The sequence below is a fragment of the Antedon mediterranea genome, chromosome 9 (genome assembly GCF_964355755.1).
Source record: "Antedon mediterranea chromosome 9, ecAntMedi1.1, whole genome shotgun sequence".
Classification (NCBI taxonomy): Eukaryota; Metazoa; Echinodermata; class Crinoidea; order Comatulida; family Antedonidae; genus Antedon; species Antedon mediterranea.
The window spans coordinates 3,060,813-3,083,331 of NC_092678.1; the positions used below are offsets into that span (position 1 = coordinate 3,060,813).

The 22,519-nt window shown below is 34.7% G+C and overlaps 1 pseudogene; it reads left to right on the forward strand.

Moving 5' to 3' along the window:
* The first annotated feature begins 89 nt into the window (after positions 1–89).
* LOC140059361 (uncharacterized) lies at positions 90–10,064 on the forward strand (annotated as a pseudogene).
* Positions 10,065–22,519: the final 12,455 nt, after the last annotated feature.

The window sequence follows — 22,519 nt, forward strand, 5'->3', positions numbered from 1 at the left end:
GTGCAATAAACTTTGCATTTTGTGTTTTAATTGATGATTTTTGTTTACGACAAACGGCCACAGTGTTGAATAACGTCGGTTGTTTTAAGATGTCAAAACCTACCACTTTACCCGCAAGGCGTTCGTCGCAATTGATTGTCAGTGAACTGTCCTATGCATACGGTAGGCCTTGCTGATGAATCTCCAGCGAATGAGGTAGTCGTCCTAGCAACTGGCATAGACCAATACATCAAGCAAATATTTCATCATCTTGATTTCAACAACACTGGCGTCATCAACAAAGACGACTTCGATATTTTGTGTAAAATATTGAAAATAATAAAAACCCAGGACATTATTGAAAATGGTACTATTGATGTACCTTTTAAGCAGTTTCATAGTCGTTTGGTCGATCATTTCATGTCTAAATCACAACTGAGTGAGTTTTCGCAACCAAGCCATAATTGGAGACAAAATGTAGAGATGATAAACGTTGAAGTAGATATTCCAAACAGAAATGGAATTACTGTAAAGAATATGTGTAGTGAGTGCTACCAAACTAAACCAATGTCAGAAATATATGAATCGTTACTTACTAAATTTGGATATGATCGCATTAACGACACTCCTTCTATTGTTAGCAAACATTCGCTTTTTGAGGAGCACCAAGAACTGACAGAACAGTACAGAAATATGAGCAAAGAGAACGAAGCACTGAGAGAAGTAGTGGAAGATATGCGTCTTGCTCTGCAGGCAAGTGACGCACGAACTCTTGCTCTCCAAGTTGCACTGACCAAACTAGCCCAAGGAAACGGACATGTCCAAGAAGATACTAGGATTGGACAGTTCTCCAGATTATGTAAAGAACTTGACGAAATTAAACATACTCGTAATCAGCAGATTGAGAAAGCAGTGTTACGTCATTCACAAGAGTTGACGTCAGACCTTGCGTTGGCCAAAGTACAGATGGAAGAAACTGAAAAGAGTCGACAGACATTGATGTCAAACCAGAACACAATGCGCGTACAGCTTCAATGCGCGCGAGACGCACTGAAGATCGCTTTGACGCAAGTTAAACACCTTGAAAAAAGGTTGAAAAGCGCTGTCAGGTAAGGAAAACAAATTATTTTGGTATTATTTTGTAATAATAGAAAGAAAATTATTTCTTCTTATAATTTACAGTACTTTGAATTTAAATATAATATGTATACAGGACGTAGAATCTAAAAAAGTGCTATCAATTATATTAATGAAATGTTCATAAAATCCTATTAATAACTTTTGGATATTTTGATACACCTGTTCTCGGAATCGATATTTTCAATTATGAGCATGTGAAATTAATAATAATTTCCAAGATAAACGAAATGGGTCAAATAACAGTACAGAATTATGAATTAAGAAATCACTGGGAATCAACTTATTAACTAATGCCAAGGATTAAAGGTCCAACACAATGCAGGGATATGTTATCATTCATACTACAATAATTTCCCGTAAGCACTCAGTACAAAGGTTATTGACCAAGCCGCCGTGCTAACACGCTGAGCAGCCGGACCCGGTGGCGAACTTCTTGTTGTTGGTTATTGAGGCTGAAGAAAACATTTGTTTTGGAAGATTATATTCGTGAAAATCAGTACATTAAGTGCTTTTGTTGTTATAACAGCTAAGAAAACGCCTCGAAAATGTGTTTTCTCAGTTGAAACTACTTTATTGAATAAGTAATTTCCAACAATCTTGCGTACTTGAGTGTTAGTGGGTCACACATGCAAAGTGAAATTTTTTAAACAATATTAGTCTATTACATATTAAATTAATTAAAGAAAGAGTTATTCGTTTCGCCTCCTCCACATTGTTTTGATTTAATGAAACACATCATACATATAATTTTCAAAGTTACCAAGCAATTTATGTTGATATCGATTTAACTAAATGTAATTTGATTACTATAGTCAATTCAATTCTTTATTTATTTCCACATACACCATCCCCACATACTTACTTTAAGATCTGCACAGATCTTTAATTGATAAGATACTGAAAATAATAATATTTTACCATTTTCTTTAAAAAATTAATATTACATTTTATTGGAATTTATTCTTTTAGCTCAATTTCCGTTCAGACCGACTTAAATTGTGACAGCGTTATAGAAGATGGTATTTCGTTACAATCAGGTGATTATAATAAGGGTAGTGTGGACAGTAGATTAAGTCACAGTGGTAAGTTCCTTTAAATGTATAAATTTAGAAATATCAAGGGATGGGATTGGGATGCAATCATCTCGAGAAAAAAGTACTGTCAATCATTAGCAATTTATTGATGCAAAATCCATAGAAATATATTGAAATAGTTGTGCTAACTTGTAACAAATAACCGGAAAACAACATATTTTCCCAACTTCAGGGCTACAAACTTACAATTACTAAATTATAACTTAGATTAATAAAACTCTAAATCATCAACAGCTCTCACACTAAGTTGGAGACTTGCCATGACACCAAACATTTAAGATTGAATTTAATAGATAGAATATGTGTTTACAACTGACTAGTGTTTCGCAATTTGATCTACCATAGATTCTCAGAAAACAACAGTGTGAAAAACAATTATCTAATTTACAAACTATTTTAACGTCGTCGACTGGTGCTCCTAGTACTTTGTAAATATTAGATTGTCAATGCCCGCTAAGTTCCAATTCCAAAACATCAGTTACAATGACGACAATAACATGACAATCTCAAACCCCTGGTGAGAATAATTATCATGTTTGTTTTGAAATAAAATTGATATTCCTAGGAGAGGAAAATTAAAGAAAGTGAAATAAACTTCTTCTCAATAAAAAAAAAACTTGAGATCACAGGTTCATGTTAACGGGGACTGTAGGGTACACGTGTCAATCAAGTGTTTGATGACGTAATTGTGTATGTCAACAAACAAATTATGTACTAATGTTTCAGATATAATTTAACTTTTCTAAAATAAAAATTACTATGTCATTAACGTTACAATAATAAAATCCACCAACAAAATAGAAAATATGTATCCCACTATTACGTCATACATTTTGTAGGTCTATAAGAAAGTTTAACGTTTTGTTACATGTAGATTCTGACGAGGAGTCAATGGTGAAGTGGTCAACGAAAGAAGAGTCAATGATCGAGTGGTCAAAGAAGGAGGAGCCAATGATGAAGGAGGGGTCGATGAAGAAGTGGTCAACGAATTCTTACGATGGCGCCAAAGTGGCGATATTAAAACAAAGAGTGATTGAATCTGAAGAAAACAGCAAGATGATCAAACAGAGATTTAAACAAGTAATGAATATTGTATTTCATTTATTACTTAATACAGGTCTTTCCAACATGGACTTGAACGACACTTTCCACACCGTCACGTATTGATAGCTTTGATGATTACGCCACCAACTCACTTTCTTGTTATGAATCATTACAGATGGAAACTGACCTATTGACCGAGTTAGAGCAACGGCTGCAGGAGATGGAAACTACCAATCAAGAACTACAGAAACTTAGAACGGAGCAAGTCCGACAAAATATAATAGAGACGACGTTGGCGCAAATCATACAGATACTACGAAAAATAAGAAAACTAGTAAATAAAAGACCAATAAAAGATTACTTTTCTAACTCTATTATTTTAGTTCTCTCAAAATATAATATAGTACAAAGTAGTGCAGTTTCTTCAAAGTAAAAGCATCTTTTATTGTTTATTTTTTGTAGGGATTAGCAAAGAGAATTGTGGGTAAACTGATTTTTGAAACCATTGATTTGTGTCCAGTAACGGATCCACCAGATGAGGGTAAGAAAAGCATGTGTGACGCTTTAAGGGATCTACCTACTCTGTTTAAACATCTCGTTTTTCATAGAAATTAGGCCTACTTTGTCTTTTACCATAAAGGTAAATTAATCTTTCAGAGGCAGATGTGAGAAATGTTGTTCATTTATTTCACAAGCAACTTCAGAATGTTGAATATCTACCAGCGATTAAAGAACCGACGTCCGTTACACCACCAGTCCACGTGCTGAAAACAGGCGGGAATACGAAAGCTGGTGTATCAACAAATAACATAGCAACCAAATGTGTACAGATACATACCCACTTCTACACATTTAGTCCTAAGAAATAAACATGTTTAGTTGGGCTTATGTGTTTGTTGTTTTTGAAAAGAAGGCGAAAGTATACCTCTTTAACAATGTAGGCCCTAGTAATCAATAAGGCTATGCCTTACATGATAGTGATTGTTATTTAATATGTTAAATTGTATTATTAGGGGCCTATACAGATATTAAATGTATGCAAAATAGAGCTACAAAATATGAGTATCTTCAGAGCATCAAAATGTTTATTTGATAACAAACAAGTGCATTCATATATACAGGATTTCTAATTTAGCTAAATTATTTATATATAAATCATTATTTAACATAATTTATTGTACATTATAGGCCTACTACATATAGTTTTGTTTCATTTAAAGCATATTTATTCTTCTATGAGGCACCAAGTACAAATTTATTATTTAGCTAAATTATTTATATATAAATCATTATTTAACATTTAATTTATTGTACATATACCATTTTTCATTTAAAACATTGTATGTATTTAATTTATTCAACTTTCTTGTATTTCCAGGCCTATAATAACTTATTACAAATTATTATTTCTAAATGACAATTGGCAATTTAATTATTTATTAAACAATTATTAAGAATTAATTCTTGAACATTTTAATTATCCATAAATAATGGTGTAAATAAAAACATTGTTTCAATGAAGCATTTTATGAACGACACATTAAAATCATTTTCTATCAAGGCAGGTCATATTTTCAACGTCAAATTTGCTGGAGAACGTGGAATTGATGCAAGGTGGTATTACACAAGAGTTGTTTTGTTTGGTAATTCCACTATTAAGAGACATTTGTTGTTTGACAGCAGCATCTAATATAAATATTTTGTAGGGAATTCAAAGACATAGATAAAGACCTAGCATCTACTGTATTGCCAATATCATTTTATTGGAGGTACAGTAATAGTGAGGACAAGTGTAGTGAATTAATACAGAAATTTGCTATCTTTGTTTTATTTTGACGTTATCATTAAAAAGATTTGAATTTTTCCTATGCTAGACTACTGCATATATTATAATGTATTGTATAATCTTAAATTACTATGACACAAAATAACTTGAAACATACTTCAGGTCGTAGGATGGCATACTCATTTTCGATGCTTATAGTTTAACATATGTGTTCAAATCTTGTTATTATTTATTATACAGTATACCAAAATTGGTGACAATACCTAAACTGAATTCATGACTTTTTGTATGGCAGATAGTTTCAACAAGTTAGATGCATACCAAGTATTCAACCTTTTCAGAATTAAACATTCTGAAAACGGAAGCAATGATCGAGAGAAAGAAGAAACTAAGACCGTGTATTTTCTTGATTTATTGGAGTGTTTAAGTAAAGGTAAATATGGTGCCACAGAATTTACCGAACCAAACATACCTACAACCAACAGACCAGCATCTTCAGAAGACCAACCGCAAATCGCAAACCAAGTCCAACACTCCGAAACCAAACCAAACCAAGAACCAAAACAACCCACGATGTCAGTACAACAGGAACTTATACCTCTGCCTATGTTCAACAGTGGAAGATAGAAGGAGTAGCCATACTTAAAATGGCTCTAGATAGCCTCATTGAGGTATACCCAAACCTAACTGAAAGTACCAAGTCCTGCTTGGAAGACTGGAAGGCAACGCCAAACGACTAGCCGAAGCATTTATCCACGAACCAATACCATACAGCAATGCAATGGGCGCATCAACAGAGAAATGCGGCCAACCGTCCCATAATAAGAAAGAGAAAATAATAAAAAAAGTAATAGATCAGTAACGCCACCAGTGTGAATTGGAGGGTTTGATCGATTCTCAGGAGATCAAGGAAAATGGAGGATATTGGGTGAGGCAAATCATTGACTTTTTAGAAACAGAGATGGCTTCATAAAAACTGCATTGAAGCACTTTCTCGTGTATAAATAAAAGCCGCAACTGGATAGCCTAGTTGAAGGCATGGATATTTTTGGAATGAAGACATTTTCAAAAACATACCCAGGTAATTTCTGCCAGTTTCCTACAATTAATTTATGACTGTCAAAATTATAGTCTCATAGTCAATAATGCTGAAAGATAAGTACAGTAGTTCAATTAAGATATTTTAAAATTATTTCTGCATGTTGATAAGTGGATAGGGTAATATCTGAGATTTTGGTGGAAGAACCCCTGAATTTTTTTTAATTTCGTTCTGTAAAAGTATAAGGAATGCTACACAACCTTAACCACATATAGGCCTAGGAAGTTAAAAAAAGAAATGAAATACCACTGAAATTTTAGAATAGGATTTGTTTCTCTTTTAAATTTTAATTATAATGTGTCCAGTTCAAACTGTGCACGGTTTAAAATTGACAATGCTTCGACACTACAAGGCTTTTAATGTAACTATAAAGATGAGGTGCCATTATTAACAGGGTTTAAAAAAAATATTTATTTCAGAAAAAAACTGAAAAGCAATTAAGGACTGGTAAGTCAGATGTATTACTGTTGTATGTCAAGATTAATATCCTGAAAAGTTTACAATATTGTATTATCCTGTAGATGTCTATGTTTTGATTCAATGTGGGATTATAAACTCGTTCCAGTACCTTTTTCTAAATTTTATGGATTTATAGTAAGTAATAAACATATATTCCTATAACAGAAATGCAACAAAAAGAATACGCCAACTTGAAATTGACCAACAAGAATTTAATTATTTTCCAATAAGACTGAAAAGTATTCAATCTTTTCAGAATAGAATATTTTGAAAACGGAAGCAATGAATGACTGAGAGAAAGAAGAAGCTACACCCAAGTGTTTAAGTATATGTAAATATAAAAGCATTTTACAAAATTATAAAAGTATACCTTCTTTATGATTTTACGTTAAATATTTAAACATGATTTTTTTGGGTGTTTGGCACAATTACATTTTGATTGAACAAAATGAAAAGATTTTATTTATCTTAATTGTAATAACCTTTCTAACCATTTTTTTCACTTTCAATGCAATTCATAGCTTATCATAGATTTCTAAATTAAAGGTTTATTTTAAAAAGCCTGTGACTATTTTAAAAGAGTTATTACAGTGGTACTGGACACCATGTCCGAATATAATATAGATTTTATTACGTGAAATGTGCCGGAGGCCATTGTTATTGAAATAAAAGAAAGAAAGAATCGCAGCATTCACTACACAGTCGAGTACAGAAGGAAGAATTTAAAATGTTAAGCTCCTTTGAAGCAGATAGTATCAAAAAGTTAGATGTATACCAAATATTCAATCTTTTCAGAATAGAATATTCTGAAAACGGAAGCAATGATCAGGAGAAAGAAGAAGCTACAGCCACGTATTTTCTTGATTTATTGGAGTGTTTAAGTAAAGGTAAATATAACAGTACTGTATACTACCTTCTTTGATGTTACGATAGATATTTAAACATCTCTTTGGTGGAACTTGGGATTCCCAGTTGCTGTGCATATGTATTACACCGAACGGCAGAGGAAAATAGAGACAGTTTTCGCGTTGATACTATCCAGAGTGTTCTTGATGATTGTTAAATTACGGTGGATAACCCAGGAAAGGAAATTAAATTGGTTACCGAGTTGAAAAGTCTTCTTGCTAAAGGTGTTTTTAGATTAACAAAACGGATTAGCAACGATCCCACTGTGATTGACTCCATACCAGACGATGAATGTGCTAAGGAAGTCAAAGGTTTAGATTTTAATAATAAAACCTTGCTGACAGAGAGGTGTACTGTACAATGGGATGTGGAATTAAATTCCTTTGGATATGAAATTAGCAAAAATGTTCGTGAACAAATTTAGACGATAATAAAAGATTACACAGAATTGTTGTAAAGAAATCTTGTTTGCAAGTATATTAACCTGTTAGTGACATAAGTTCACAACTATATATGGTTCAAATCTACAATGGGTGGAAATGCTTTGTTGAGGAAGGCTTGAATAGGTTATACAGAGACACTCAGAAGAAAAAGAAATCAAAATGCATTGACCTGATAACAAACTCAACTATATTTTATACGTATAAGCAGAAATGTCATAAATATCATGGAACATTGGCTGGAAAGGAGGCAGAAGTAGCTACAGACGAGTACAAATAGAGAAAACAAAACAATTTGATTGTCTTGTATAATGGAAGGATGCAGTAAAGTTACGACCAACAACAAGAAAGTTGAGAGCTGACAGCGATGTATTTTCTATCAGTAGTAGAGCCTTGAAAGCTTCAAGTACAGCTTCCGTGAAACTACCAAAAGGTACTACTACTACTCTACGGTTCAATAACCGTTATTATCTACAGCCTGTAAGTGCCAAATCCAAGCTAGGTATACTGTGCTTGTGTTCACTGAAGGGTGTCAAGTGAACAGGTGACCAATCATATGGGTTATGCTAATGAAGGCATAGCTTGCTCGGGCTGTGGCTGGCAGTTGGATAGTTAGGCTTGTTGGGTAAGGACCTAGCAAGCACAAAAGGCTTATTTAGAAGCTTAAGCTGGCCTAGCTATAGAAGTGGTAGATGTACCAAGGCTTACTTAGAAGCCTAAAGCTTTAAAACAGTAGTAATTGATATAGTGTATAGCTATAGCTGCACATGTTATCCAGGCATATCTTTGTAAATCGGATCAAGTCGGAGAACAATTAAATTCCGCATTTGCAAGAAACTTGTTTGTGCAGTTATACAGCCCTATACCATCGTGCAGTAAGGTTTACTGCAAATACCGTTCGCGATGCATGATGGGACCGAATTGGAAGCAACAACGCAACCACTTGTATAATAAAGTTTGCATTATAATAACAAAAGCGTCTATGAACGTACTTAGGAAAAATGTATGTATTGAAAACAATATCATCGTGATTTTTAGGTACACAGGTGCCGATATACCGATATGCGTGATATAATCTAAAAGCAAGTTGCAAAGCGTGCTCTTGTTCGTCTGTTGGATTTGAACTGAAAGATGAGTAAGTGTCTCTTGTTTGAAATATACAAGCCGTTTAATCAATCGAACATTTAAAAGTAAATCCATAAAAAATCTGTGTAACTTTAATATTTTAAAATGTCTTAGTTACTGCTGTAACCTGTAGGCCTAATAAGTTAACATTACGTAGAAATCTTGTGTATGACAACAATAATACGGTAGTGTTTATGTTCTTTTGAATCTAACTTTACACGTGAAAAAAATTGTTTTCCTATACCATGGACGAACATTTTGACGTTTATGAGACAACGCTCTCATCAAATATAGGCCTACAGCACAAAATCTCCAAAGGAATATTCGTAAGAATGATTAAACATACAGTAAAAAAAATAGGTTGGAAGAGACTTTCTAGTAAACGGCGATGATGGACCGTCAAAAAATGGAAGCTGTGGGGAACTCATTGCGAGGCTATTACAGATGCAAACATCGGACACACCGTCACTCTAACTAACGTTGAGATTGTGGTCTACAATGACGCTCAACAAGTCAAGTCTTTGGAACTTAGTTTTCAAAAATGTATTCAAAATCACATATTACTGTTACAGCATAATGATTTTGATTCCCTGTAGCCAATTGTTGCCAAAAGCCAAAATTCAAGATAAGTTCTATCTATATCCAGCTATTTGAGCTTTACAGCTTCTCTCACCTTCTTAAAACAATTAATATGCCTACAAGATGACAAAGAAAAACGTTTCTCTCTTTCATTTTCGTCACACAGGCTGAAAAAAGGTATCAATTGACCATCACGGCTGAGGATGAAGAAATTGATCCAGAACCGTAAGTATATAAATTCAGAAAAACATCAACATGTAAATAACTTAATCAAATAGCACAGATTTAGACAAAACAAAATTCACTTAACTTACAAAAGTTTCTTTTCTTTCCACAGAAAAATTAATCTCCTTACAGAAAAAGATGAGATGTTAGTCTGCGATGTAAATGTTTTCCAATCGTTAAACTACTGAAGAATTTACTAACATGTTGCCAATAAAATGCAAAATAGTAAAAAATAACGAATCAATTAAGTCAATTCAAATGGTTGAAAAATAAAAAAAAAACCAAAGCAACAAAAACTTGCGTAATTGTCTTTTATACCATGTGTTTTGTTGACAGTACTTCCTTTAAAAATTATGTATTTTGTGACGGTTTCTAACTTCGAAACGGCAAGTGTTTTTCTTGAAAAGACGGCGAAAGTATACCTCTGAATAAAGTAGTAACCAATGGCTATACCTTGATGATAGTGATTGTTAATTAATATGTTAAATTTTATTTTTAACTGTTTATGTCCATTGCTGGAGTTTTTAGCTTGGCTGCTTTTAGTGTTTCTAGCATGCCATTGCTCAAAGGCACTCCAATCTGAATATTTACTTCTGCATCGCTCAATTGGTTTTGGATGTAACCCGTCCATTTTCTTAATAAGAGGCCTGCTTGGATATTTAGCCACAATTACTTGTTCAAATGCATGAACAAGGACATAATGAAGTTGCAGTTACAGCTGGCAAAGTGAGAGCAAGATATTGGATTATAGAAGTTCCTAAATTAGCGAAAACTGTTATATTTAGATGGTGAAATGCAGGAAAATGAATCACAAGATGGAAGATCAATTTATGGCTGATCTACCTACTGAGCTTGGACTTTATGATAATCTCATTTTTCTAATAAGGCACTTGAGTGATCATTGGTCAGCAAGAACATTGTAGTGATGGTCATTCAACAGGACATATATCCATTACACCTCTCAAAAGGCAAGAAGTGTTTTATATAACATTCATTGACAATAGTGACCCTGTTATATTTAACCTTTTCAGAATAGAATATCCTGAAAAAGAAGCAATTATCGAGAAAAGCTACAACTATATATTTTCTCGATTTATTGGAGTGTTTAAATAAAGGTAAATATAAAAGCATTTTACAAAATTATAAAGTATACCTTCTTTGATTTTACGATAGATATTTAAACATCTCTTTGGTGGAACCTGGAGTCCAAGTTGCTGTGCATGTATTATTATTACAGAGGAAAATAGAGACAGTTTTCACGTTGATACTATCCAGAGTGTTCTGGATGATTGTTAAATTTCGGTGGATAAAGGTGTTTTTAGATTAACAAAACGGATTAGCAACGATCCCACTGTGATTGACTCCATACCAGACGATGAATGTGCTAAGGAAGTCAAAGGTTTAGATTTGAATAATGAAACCTTGCTGACAGAGAGGTGTACTGTACAATGGGATGTGGAATTAAATTCCCTTGGATATGAAATTACAGATAAAGAAACCGCTTAAATGAGATGATGATTGCTTAGTCTTGTTAGTTTAATCTATGATCCACATGGATACGTTTGCCCGTTCACTTGAAGGCAAAAGTTATAGTACAAGAGCTTAAACAGAAACTTAGTTGGGATGAATCACTACCTCTGGTTCTTCTTGAGAGTTGGCAAAAATGTTAGATGATAAAAAAAAGATTACACAGAATTGTTGTAAAGAAATCTTGTTAGCAAGTTATTAACCTGTTAGTGACATAAGTTCACAACTATATATGGTTCAAAACTACAATGGGTGGAAATGCTTCGTTGAGGAAGGCTTGTATAGGTTATACAGAGACACTCAGAAGAAAAAGAAATCAAAATGCATTGACCTGATAACCAACTCAACTATATTTTGTACGTATAAGCAGAATGTCATGAATATCATGGAACATTGGGTGGAAAGGAGGCAGAAGTAGCTATAGACAAGTACAAATAGAGAAAACAAATCTATTTGATTGTCTTGTATAAGAATGGAAGGATGCGGTAAAGTTACGACCAACAACAAGAAAGTTGAGAGCTGACAGCGATGTATTTTCTATCAGTAGTAGAGCCTTGAAAGCTTCAAGTACAGCTTCCGTGAAACTACCAAAAGGTACTACTACTACTCTACGGTTCAATAACCGTTATTATCTACAGCCTGTAAGTGCCAAATCCAAGCTAGGTATACTGTGCTTGTGTTCACTGAAGGGTGTCAAGTGAACAGGTGACCAACCATATGGGTTATGCTAATGAAGGCATAGCTTGCTCGGGCTGTGGCTGGCAGTTGGATAGTTAGGCTTGTTGGGTAAGGACCTAGCAAGCACAAAAGGCTTATTTAGAAGCTTAAGCTGGCCTAGCTATAGAAGTGGTAGATGTACCAAGGCTTACTTAGAAGCCTAAAGCTTTAGTACAGTAGTAATTGATATAGTGTATAGCTATAGCTGCACATGTTATCCAGGCATAGAATAGTGAATATCTTCCGCTGTTACAAAGAAGACAAAAGTGGTTCTCCAATCTCCAAGAAGAAATGATAAAATTTGAGATATTGTTTTACTGATAAGTGAGAACACCCCAAGAAATGTGTGGCCAATGGGTAAAGTTGTGGAGACATTACCAAACAAGGATGGGTTTGTTCGGCAAGTAAAGGTAAAGACACATGCAAGTATCCTGACAAGGCCTGTGAGTAAACTATGTTTGCTGTTGGACAATGATGATCCGGAAAAGTAATCCGAAGCGTTGTCTATATTATTCTGAATTGAACAAAACAAAAGAAGGAAACACAGAAAACTTAAGAAACTTTAAATGGATTTTATCTTTAACTTTATTTTTGTTGCTATTTATATACAGTGTTGTTTAACTTTATGGTCAATAAGTTGATGGATAATTTGTATTATAGGCCTGGATTTTACACTTTCATTGTACAGTAATTGTATGTAGAATTGTGCAATGCGCAATTGTGGGTGGGTGGGTATGTAAGTGCCAAATCCAAGCTAGGTATACTGTGCTTGTGTTCACTGAAGGGTGTCAAGTGAACAGGTGACCAACCATATGGGTTATGCTAATGAGGGCATAGCTTGCTCGGGCTGTGGCTGGCAGTTGGATAGTTAGGCTTGTTGGGTAAGGACCTAGCAAGCATAAAAGGCTTATTTAGAAGCCTAAGCTGGCCTAGCTATAGAAGTGGTAGATGTACCAAGGCTTACTTAGAAGCCTAAAGCTTTAAAACAGTAGTAATTGATATAGTGTATAGCTATAGCTGCACATGTTATCCAGGCATATCTTTGTAAATCGGATCAAGTCGGAGAACAATTAAATTCCGCATTTGCAAGAAACTTGTTTGTGCAGTTATACAGCCCTATACCATCGTGCAGTAAGGTTTACTGCAAATACCGTTCGCGATGCATGATGGGACCGAATTGGAAGCAACAACGCAACCACTTGTATAATAAAGTTTGCATTATAATAACAAAAGCGTCTATGAACGTACTTAGGAAAAATGTATGTATTCAAAACAATATCATCGTGATTTTTAGGTACACAGGTACCGATATGCGTGATATAATCTAAAGGCAAGTTGCAAAGAGTACTCTCGTTCGTCTGTTGGATTTGAACTGAAAGATGTGTAAGTGTCTCTTGTTTGAAATATACAAGCCGTTTAATCAATCGAACATTGAAAAGTAAATCCATAAAAAATCTGTGTAACTTTAATATTTTAAAATGTCTCAGTTACTGCTGTAACCTGTAAGCCTAATAGGTTAACATTACGTAGAAATCTTGTGTACGACAACAATAATACGGTAGTGTTTACGTTCTTTTGAATCTAACTTTACACGTGAAAACAATTCTTTTCCTATACCATGGACGAACATTTTGACGTTTATGAGACAACGCTCTCATCAAATATAGGCCTACAGCTCAAAATCTCCAAAGGTATATTCGTAAGAATGATTAAACATACAGTAAAAAAAAATAGGTTGGAAGAGACTTTCTAGTAAACGGCGATGATAGACCGTCAAAAAATGGAAACTGTGGGGAACTCATTGCGAGGCTATTACCGATGCAAACATCGGACACACCGTCACTCTAACTAACGTTGAGATTGAGGTCTACAATGACGCTCAACAAGTCAAGTCTTTGGATTTGACAACCACAAACGTAAGAACTTAGTTTTCAAAAATGTATTCAAAATCACATATTACTGTTACAGCATAATGATTTTGGTTCCATGTAGCCAATTGTTGCCAAAAGCCAAAGTTTCAATATAAGTTCTATCTATATCCAGCTATTTGAGCAAATCTTTACAGCTTCTCTCGCCTTCTTAAATCAATTAATATGCCTACAAGATGACAAAGAAAAACGTTTCTCTTTCATTTTCGTCACACAGGCTGAAAAAAGGGTATCAATTGACCATCACGGCTGAGGATGAAGAAATTGATCCAGAACCGTAAGTATATAAATTCAGAAAAACATAAACATGTAAATAACTTAATCAAATAGCACAGATTTAGACGAAACAAAATTCACTTAACTTACACAAGTTTCTTTTCTTTCCACAGAAAAATTAATCTCCTTACAGAAAATGATGAGATTTTAGTCTGCGATGTAAATGTTTTCCAATCGTTAAACTACTGAAGAATTTACTAACATGTTGCCAATGAAATGCAAAATAGTCAAAAATAACGAATCAATTAAGTCAATTCAAATGGTTAAAAAATAAAAAAAAAACCAAAGCAACAAAAACTTGCGTAATTGTCTTTTATACCATGTGTTTTGTTGACAGTATAGTTGAATGCCTTCATCAAAATGTCACTTTTATATCCTAGGCCAGTTGTCTAAAAAATCATATCGGTCTGACTATTAGTTAATACAATAACATAATTATTAATTATGAGTCTTGTTAATGGTAGTGTTCAAAATTTGACTTCCTTTAAAAATTATGTATTTTGTGACTTTTTCTAACTTCGAAACGGCAAGTGTTTTTCTTGAAAAGACGGCGAAAGTATACCTCTGAATAAAGTAGTAACCAATGGCTATACCTTGATGATAGTGATTCTTATTTAATATGTTAAATTTTATTTTTAACTGTTTATGTCCATTGCTGGAGTTTTTAGCTTGGCTGCTTTTAGTGTTTCTAGCATGCCATTGCTCAAAGGCACTCCAATCTGAATATTTACTTCTGCATCGCTCAATTGGTTTTGGATGTAACCCGTCCATTTTCTTAATAAGAGGCCTGCTTGGATATTTAGCCACAATTACTTGTTTGATCTTCTCAAGATGCTCCAGACTGTTACTTTCTGATCGGACTTCTTCCTTTTGGCATTTTCTCAAGATCATCAGACGGATTGATTGACCTATCGTTAAATAAACCGTGTTGAGCTTAATTATTTGATACTGAACTTTCATTTATTTAACACCTTCTTTCTTCCTCGTTCAGTCGATGGACTAAATTGTATCCATGTCAATTGAAAGAGAAAAGCCACCGTCTGTCAAATCCCATTTCTTCTTTCTGTCAAAACAATTTTATGGTCTAGATGCACCTGTTGTCCACTAACAGAAGAATCAAAACTACTCAGTATGTTGTGTTCTTCCAATACAATTAAATATCCTGAATTGCTGTCTGCTATACTAAATGGGTTGGTAAGTTCACTTTCATTATAGTGTTAATCACATTTCTTTCATTCCTCTTTCTCTCCCCCAAAGGTCAGTGGAATAAAATTTTTGCATAAGGGAAACCAAAACAATAGTGGTCTCTGGTTACAAAGGAAGTATTAGACAATCAAGATAGGCTGTATTATCTGGATCAATTGACGGCAAGGGAGGTAAATCAACTTGTGAAAAGTTTCATGCGCATGGAACCAGAGAAAAGCTACACTAAAGCCAAACAAGCCATCACAAAACAGTATGGAAATAAAGTTTAAATTGGCAGAATCATACCTTCAAAGAGTCAATAACTTCTCAGATATTAAGGCAGAAGATGGAGGCAGGATTTCTAAGTTTTTATTACTTTTTTTGGAGTGCCAAGAATATTGCTCATATGGAAGGTTTGCTGAGAAGGTGCATGTAGTTGAATTATCAAAGGATGGAGAGTGTTGGTATGTGCCACACCATGGTGTTTACCACCCTCAGGATCAAAGACTTTGAGTAGATTTCAACTGTGCTGCCAAATCAGAAGGTTTGTAAATGAATGATTGTCTTCTTCATCGAATCAAAGGACAACGAAATAGATTTTGTAACAAAATTAATAACCACATTACGTACATGATAAAGCTAATTAATAATATAGACATTGTTACTAGGGCAGCACAGACACCGAACCCACTGACCACCATGTCCAATGTTACTAGGGCAGCACAGAGACCGAACCCACTGACCACCATGTCCAATGTTACTGGGCGGAATCAGATGACCAATGTTGTGAATGAAGCTGTGCCGATACATAATGCTCAGCTACAACCCGAATGGACGTTCACAAATGCAGAACATTCCGAGAACAAGTGAAGTGGTCAAAAACTCAATCAATCAACAATACTCAACCGGTCTGTGTTAAACCTGAAATCGACCAAGCTCCATCAGTATCAATGGCTGTGAGTTGTGAGGAACATGCGTTCTAAACAGAAAATTGAGCTTGTGTTCACTGAAGGACCGCTTACACCCTAATAAATGGAGGAGTCAGAAAGGTTTTAGATTCGAAAATCGCAGCATTCGCTACAGTCGTGTACAGAAAGAAGGGAGAATTCAAAAGGTTAAGCTCCTTTGAAGAATTTACGTTGGGGGTAGAGCTGGTGGTGCAGAAAATAAAATTGCCTACGATAGTAAACGCCCAGTTCTTCTGCTGAAAGAACATTGTCTATCATATCTTATAACTTGTCCAATGCATGAACAAGGACATAATGAAGTTGCAGTTACAGCTGGCAAAGTGAGAGCAAGATATTGGATTATAGAAGTTCCTAAATTAGCGAAAACTGTTATATTTAGATGGTGAAATGCAGGAAAATGAATCACAAGATGGAAGATCAATTTATGGCTGATCTACCTACCGAGCTTGGACTTTATGATAATCTCGTTTTTCTAATAAGGCACTTGAGTGATCATTGGTCAGCAAGAACATTGTAGTGATGGTCATTCAACAGGACATATATCCATTACACCTCGCAAAAGGCAAGAAGTGTTTTATATAACATTCATTGACAATAGTGACCCTGTTATATTTAACCTTTTCAGAATAGAATATCCTGAAAACAGAAGCAATTATCGAGAAAAGCTACAACTATATATTAAATAAAGGTAAATATAAAAGCATTTTACAAAATTATAAATTATACCTTCTTTGATTTTACGATAGATATTTAAAGATCTCTTTGGTGGAACCTGGAGTCAAAGTTGCTGTGCATGTATTATTATTACAGAGGAAAATAGAGACAGTTTTCACGTTGATACTATCCAGAGTGTTCTGGATGATTGTTAAATTTCGGTGGATAAAGGTGTTTTTAGGTTAACAAAATGGATTAGCAACGATACCACTGTGATTTACTCCATACCAGATGATGAATGTGCTAAGGAAGTCAAAGGTTTAGATTTGAATAATAAAACCTTGCTGACAGAGAGGTGTACTGTACAATGGGATATGAAATTACAGATAAAGAAACCGCTTAAATGAGATGATGATTGCTTAGTCTTGTTAGTTTAATCTATGATCCACATGGATACGTTTGCCCGTTCACTTGAAGGCAAAAGTTATAGTACAAGAGCTTAAACAGAAACTTAGTTGGGATGAATCACTACCTGTAGATCTTCTTGAGAGTTGGCAAAAATGTTAGATGATAAAAAAAAGATTACACAGAATTGTTGTAAAGAAATCTTGTTAGCAAGTTATTAACCTGTTAGTGACATAAGTTCACAACTATATATGGTTCAAAACTACAATGGGTGGAAATGCTTCGTTGAGGAAGGCTTGTATAGGTTATACAGAGACACTCAGAAGAAAAAGAAATCAAAATGCATTGACCTGATAACCAACTCAACTATATTTTGTACGTATAAGCAGAATGTCATGAATATCATGGAACATTGGGTGGAAAGGAGGCAGAAGTAGCTATAGACAAGTACAAATAGAGAAAACAAATCTATTTGATTGTCTTGTATAAGAATGGAAGGATGCGGTAAAGTTACGACCAACAACAAGAAAGTTGAGAGCTGACAGCGATGTATTTTCTATCAGTAGTAGAGCCTTGAAAGCTTCAAGTACAGCTTCCGTGAAACTACCAAAAGGTACTACTACTACTCTACGGTTCAATAACCGTTATTATCTACAGCCTGTAAGTGCCAAATCCAAGCTAGGTATACTGTGCTTGTGTTCACTGAAGGGTGTCAAGTGAACAGGTGACCAACCATATGGGTTATGCTAATGAAGGCATAGCTTGCTCGGGCTGTGGCTGGCAGTTGGATAGTTAGGCTTGTTGGGTAAGGACCTAGCAAGCACAAAAGGCTTATTTAGAAGCTTAAGCTGGCCTAGCTATAGAAGTGGTAGATGTACCAAGGCTTACTTAGAAGCCTAAAGCTTTAGTACAGTAGTAATTGATATAGTGTATAGCTATAGCTGCACATGTTATCCAGGCATAGAATAGTGAATATCTTCCGCTGTTACAAAGAAGACAAAAGTGGTTCTCCAATCTCCAAGAAGAAATGATAAAATTTGAGATATTGTTTTACTGATAAGTGAGAACACCCCAAGAAATGTGTGGCCAATGGGTAAAGTTGTGGAGACATTACCAAACAAGGATGGGTTTGTTCGGCAAGTAAAGGTAAAGACACATGCAAGTATCCTGACAAGGCCTGTGAGTAAACTATGTTTGCTGTTGGACAATGATGATCCGGAAAAGTAATCCGAAGCGTTGTCTATATTATTCTGAATTGAACAAAACAAAAGAAGGAAACACAGAAAACTTAAGAAACTTTAAATGGATTTTATCTTTAACTTTATTTTTGTTGCTATTTATATACAGTGTTGTTTAACTTTATGGTCAATAAGTTGATGGATAATTTGTATTATAGGCCTGGATTTTACACTTTCATTGTACAGTAATTGTATGTAGAATTGTGCAATGCGCAATTGTGGGTGGGTGGGTATGTAAGTGCCAAATCCAAGCTAGGTATACTGTGCTTGTGTTCACTGAAGGGTGTCAAGTGAACAGGTGACCAACCATATGGGTTATGCTAATGAGGGCATAGCTTGCTCGGGCTGTGGCTGGCAGTTGGATAGTTAGGCTTGTTGGGTAAGGACCTAGCAAGCATAAAAGGCTTATTTAGAAGCCTAAGCTGGCCTAGCTATAGAAGTGGTAGATGTACCAAGGCTTACTTAGAAGCCTAAAGCTTTAAAACAGTAGTAATTGATATAGTGTATAGCTATAGCTGCACATGTTATCCAGGCATATCTTTGTAAATCGGATCAAGTCGGAGAACAATTAAATTCCGCATTTGCAAGAAACTTGTTTGTGCAGTTATACAGCCCTATACCATCGTGCAGTAAGGTTTACTGCAAATACCGTTCGCGATGCATGATGGGACCGAATTGGAAGCAACAACGCAACCACTTGTATAATAAAGTTTGCATTATAATAACAAAAGCGTCTATGAACGTACTTAGGAAAAATGTATGTATTCAAAACAATATCATCGTGATTTTTAGGTACACAGGTACCGATATGCGTGATATAATCTAAAGGCAAGTTGCAAAGAGTACTCTCGTTCGTCTGTTGGATTTGAACTGAAAGATGTGTAAGTGTCTCTTGTTTGAAATATACAAGCCGTTTAATCAATCGAACATTGAAAAGTAAATCCATAAAAAATCTGTGTAACTTTAATATTTTAAAATGTCTCAGTTACTGCTGTAACCTGTAAGCCTAATAGGTTAACATTACGTAGAAATCTTGTGTACGACAACAATAATACGGTAGTGTTTACGTTCTTTTGAATCTAACTTTACACGTGAAAACAATTCTTTTCCTATACCATGGACGAACATTTTGACGTTTATGAGACAACGCTCTCATCAAATATAGGCCTACAGCTCAAAATCTCCAAAGGTATATTCGTAAGAATGATTAAACATACAGTAAAAAAAAATAGGTTGGAAGAGACTTTCTAGTAAACGGCGATGATAGACCGTCAAAAAATGGAAACTGTGGGGAACTCATTGCGAGGCTATTACCGATGCAAACATCGGACACACCGTCACTCTAACTAACGTTGAGATTGAGGTCTACAATGACGCTCAACAAGTCAAGTCTTTGGATTTGACAACCACAAACGTAAGAACTTAGTTTTCAAAAATGTATTCAAAATCACATATTACTGTTACAGCATAATGATTTTGGTTCCATGTAGCCAATTGTTGCCAAAAGCCAAAGTTTCAATATAAGTTCTATCTATATCCAGCTATTTGAGCAAATCTTTACAGCTTCTCTCGCCTTCTTAAATCAATTAATATGCCTACAAGATGACAAAGAAAAACGTTTCTCTTTCATTTTCGTCACACAGGCTGAAAAAAGGGTATCAATTGACCATCACGGCTGAGGATGAAGAAATTGATCCAGAACCGTAAGTATATAAATTCAGAAAAACATAAACATGTAAATAACTTAATCAAATAGCACAGATTTAGACGAAACAAAATTCACTTAACTTACACAAGTTTCTTTTCTTTCCACAGAAAAATTAATCTCCTTACAGAAAATGATGAGATTTTAGTCTGCGATGTAAATGTTTTCCAATCGTTAAACTACTGAAGAATTTACTAACATGTTGCCAATGAAATGCAAAATAGTCAAAAATAACGAATCAATTAAGTCAATTCAAATGGTTAAAAAATAAAAAAAAAACCAAAGCAACAAAAACTTGCGTAATTGTCTTTTATACCATGTGTTTTGTTGACAGTATAGTTGAATGCCTTCATCAAAATGTCACTTTTATATCCTAGGCCAGTTGTCTAAAAAATCATATCGGTCTGACTATTAGTTAATACAATAACATAATTATTAATTATGAGTCTTGTTAATGGTAGTGTTCAAAATTTGACTTCCTTTAAAAATTATGTATTTTGTGACTTTTTCTAACTTCGAAACGGCAAGTGTTTTTCTTGAAAAGACGGCGAAAGTATACCTCTGAATAAAGTAGTAACCAATGGCTATACCTTGATGATAGTGATTCTTATTTAATATGTTAAATTTTATTTTTAACTGTTTATGTCCATTGCTGGAGTTTTTAGCTTGGCTGCTTTTAGTGTTTCTAGCATGCCATTGCTCAAAGGCACTCCAATCTGAATATTTACTTCTGCATCGCTCAATTGGTTTTGGATGTAACCCGTCCATTTTCTTAATAAGAGGCCTGCTTGGATATTTAGCCACAATTACTTGTTTGATCTTCTCAAGATGCTCCAGACTGTTACTTTCTGATCGGACTTCTTCCTTTTGGCATTTTCTCAAGATCATCAGACGGATTGATTGACCTATCGTTAAATAAACCGTGTTGAGCTTAATTATTTGATACTGAACTTTCATTTATTTAACACCTTCTTTCTTCCTCGTTCAGTCGATGGACTAAATTGTATCCATGTCAATTGAAAGAGAAAAGCCACCGTCTGTCAAATCCCATTTCTTCTTTCTGTCAAAACAATTTTATGGTCTAGATGCACCTGTTGTCCACTAACAGAAGAATCAAAACTACTCAGTATGTTGTGTTCTTCCAATACAATTAAATATCCTGAATTGCTGTCTGCTATACTAAATGGGTTGGTAAGTTCACTTTCATTATAGTGTTAATCACATTTCTTTCATTCCTCTTTCTCTCCCCCAAAGGTCAGTGGAATAAAATTTTTGCATAAGGGAAACCAAAACAATAGTGGTCTCTGGTTACAAAGGAAGTATTAGACAATCAAGATAGGCTGTATTATCTGGATCAATTGACGGCAAGGGAGGTAAATCAACTTGTGAAAAGTTTCATGCGCATGGAACCAGAGAAAAGCTACACTAAAGCCAAACAAGCCATCACAAAACAGTATGGAAATAAAGTTTAAATTGGCAGAATCATACCTTCAAAGAGTCAATAACTTCTCAGATATTAAGGCAGAAGATGGAGGCAGGATTTCTAAGTTTTTATTACTTTTTTTGGAGTGCCAAGAATATTGCTCATATGGAAGGTTTGCTGAGAAGGTGCATGTAGTTGAATTATCAAAGGATGGAGAGTGTTGGTATGTGCCACACCATGGTGTTTACCACCCTCAGGATCAAAGACTTTGAGTAGATTTCAACTGTGCTGCCAAATCAGAAGGTTTGTAAATGAATGATTGTCTTCTTCATCGAATCAAAGGACAACGAAATAGATTTTGTCACAAAATTAATAACCACATTACGTACATGATAAAGCTAATTAATAATATAGACATTGTTACTAGGGCAGCACAGACACCGAACCCACTGACCACCATGTCCAATGTTACTAGGGCAGCACAGAGACCGAACCCACTGACCACCATGTCCAATGTTACTGGGCGGAATCAGATGACCAATGTTGTGAATGAAGCTGTGCCGATACATAATGCTCAGCTACAACCCGAATGGACGTTCACAAATGCAGAACATTCC